Genomic DNA, 2,552 nt, shown 5'->3' on the forward strand with positions numbered 1-2,552 from the left:
TAAAGTTGAAACTCCAAATAGTATTTTCATGCCATTCTCATACAATAGTTGCCCAAACTCACCTTTCACAAGTGACAAACACACCAGCTTTGATATACAATTCTCACCCTCTGGGACTTTGCCAAGCTATGAATATGTATGGCAGACAGGAATTCTGGATGCATTAGATTGGTAAACAGATTTCAAGTGCTTAGCTTATGTCACAATTCCCTTGGAAGTTTTGCAACAGTACGATAAAACAAAAACTCATACATGGCAAGACAATTGTCTTCTTAAGACATTTACATAAGTTGGCTCTCTGTCTAGCCCAACTATTCTATTTGCATCAAATAAAAAACCCACAGTGAACACAGGGCATGTTGTCCAGAGTTTTAGTAAGGGCTTGACCTTGTAGACACTGGGCTCACAGTCAAGCAATGTCAGCCTTGGGCAAAGCCCATGATTGTGCATGCAGCGCCTCATGGTCAGGCAAGGCTCAAGGCTCGCAGTCTGATCTTCAGCCCACCTGGTTCTATGGAGAAGGGAACAATGATCAGGATTTTTAAATCAAAGACATTTCCAGTGTACTGCAGCTTACTGGGTTTGTGGCAAGTTTACTGTACAGCTATAAATAAGGCCCCAATCATACCAATCAAGGTTGTTCCATGCTAGTATTTTCCCAATTTATTGACAATGAAAGAGTCAAAATTTTGGTACTCATGTATGCCTGGATGAAGCTACTCTGGAAAGAAATAACCTCGGGACTTCCTTGGTGGTTCAGTGGTTAAGACTCTGAGCTCCTAATGCAGGGGGCCCAGGTTCGATCCCTGGTCAGGGAACTAGATCCCATATGCAGCAACTAAGATACAGTGCAGCCAAATTAATAAAAAACTAAAATTTGTTTAAAAAGAAATAAACTCAGATACACGTTAAAAGTGCACAATGTTATATGCCAATTATATCCCAATAAAACATAAGAAATATTAAGAAATGAAATGACCTCACAAATGAACTGAATTCTGTAAGAAATGATTCAAACTTGATTTGTGGCTTGAAAAATATCTATATCTCAATTTCATGAACATTAATAAGAAATTAGAGATATTAAAGCATTTTAATTGTAAGATTACAAAGAACAATATATATTTAAAGTAAGCATGCATTTAATGATTTTGTTAGAAAATACATCATATCAAAAAGCACCTAACATTTGAAATCAGTAAGCTGATTTCTTTTTTAATTACTAAGTACCTATTTAATATTAAGAATGATATTCCTAGTTCACACTATCCTTTGAAACTTTGTTTTTATGGTATGCAATTTGAAAAATAAAGACCATTTTCCACAGCTCTATTGAGGCAAAGAACAGGACATGGTCACTGTTTTTTAATAGTCAGGCATCTTAAATTAGACTGACCACTGTCATATTTGCATCTCCAGCCCAGATCCAAGGAGCGAACGGTTTCTGCAGGGCTCCATTTGGATTCCTCCCAGGAATTTCAAACTCAGCAAGTCCCAGCTGAACTCAGTGTGCCTTTGCCTTGCTCACCTGCTTGTTCTGTCTCTGGGGTTGCTTGCCCGGGTAAACCGCACCACCAGTTGCTCAAGCCAGAAAGCTGGACTGGTTCTGAGCGCCTCTTCATCTGCCCCGAGGCCCACTCAGTCCCAAGCCCTGTCGCTTGCACTTGCTGAAGAGCTCCTGCATCGATCCACTTCCCCGGCTGCCTCGGTCTGAGTCCCCAGTCACCGGGGGATCTCTGCTCACTCTGCCGCATCCCCACCTCCTTTCTGCGCATCCTCAGGGTGACTCAAGCACGTGCAGATTCGCCGGCGAGCAGCCCTCTTCCCGTCCAGGTCTTTGGCCATGCTGTTTCCTCGACTTGGATCACCTTCACCCTCTGATTCACCTGTGTATTCCTTCAGGTCTCAATTTCAGTTCAGTTCAGTTGATCACTTGTGTCCAACTCTTTGTGACCCCATGGACTGCAGCACGCCAGGCCTCCCTGTCCATCACCAACTCCCGGAGTTTACTCACACTCATGTCCATTGAGTCGGTGATGCCATCCAACTATCTCATCCTCTGTTGTCCCCTTCTTCTCCTGCCTTCAATCTTTCCCAACATCTGGGTCTTTTCCAATGAGTCAGTTCTTTGCATCAGGTGGCCAAACTATTGGGAGTTTCAGCTTCAACATCAGTCCTTCCAATGAACACTCAGGACTGACGTCCTTTAGGATGGACTGGTTGGATCTCCTTGCAGTCCAAGGGACTTTCAAAAGTCTCCTCCAACACCACAGTTCAAAAGCATCAATTCTTCAGCCCTCAGCTTTCTTTATAGTCCAACTCTCACATTCAGAATGACTACTGGAAAAAAACCATAGCCTTTACTAGACGGACCTTTGTTGGCCAAGTAATGTCTCTGCTTTTTAATATGCTGTCTAGGTTGGTCATAACTTTTCTTCCAAGGAATAAGCATCTATTAATTTCTTGGCTGCAGTCACCATCTGCAGTGATTTTGGAACCCAAAAAAATATCTGTCACTTTCTACTGTTTCCCCATCTATTCGCCATGAAGTG

General features: G+C 42.4%; 1 non-coding gene across 1 annotated transcript; it reads left to right on the forward strand.

Moving 5' to 3' along the window:
* Positions 1 to 745: 745 nt before the first annotated feature.
* TRNAR-CCU (transfer RNA arginine (anticodon CCU)) lies at positions 746 to 818 on the forward strand. Its single transcript has one exon. It is a non-coding gene; the product is annotated as a tRNA-Arg (tRNA).
* Positions 819 to 2,552: the final 1,734 nt, after the last annotated feature.

The sequence above is a fragment of the Capricornis sumatraensis genome, chromosome 13 (assembly GCF_032405125.1).
Source record: "Capricornis sumatraensis isolate serow.1 chromosome 13, serow.2, whole genome shotgun sequence".
In the NCBI taxonomy this organism is placed as follows: Eukaryota; Metazoa; Chordata; class Mammalia; order Artiodactyla; family Bovidae; genus Capricornis; species Capricornis sumatraensis.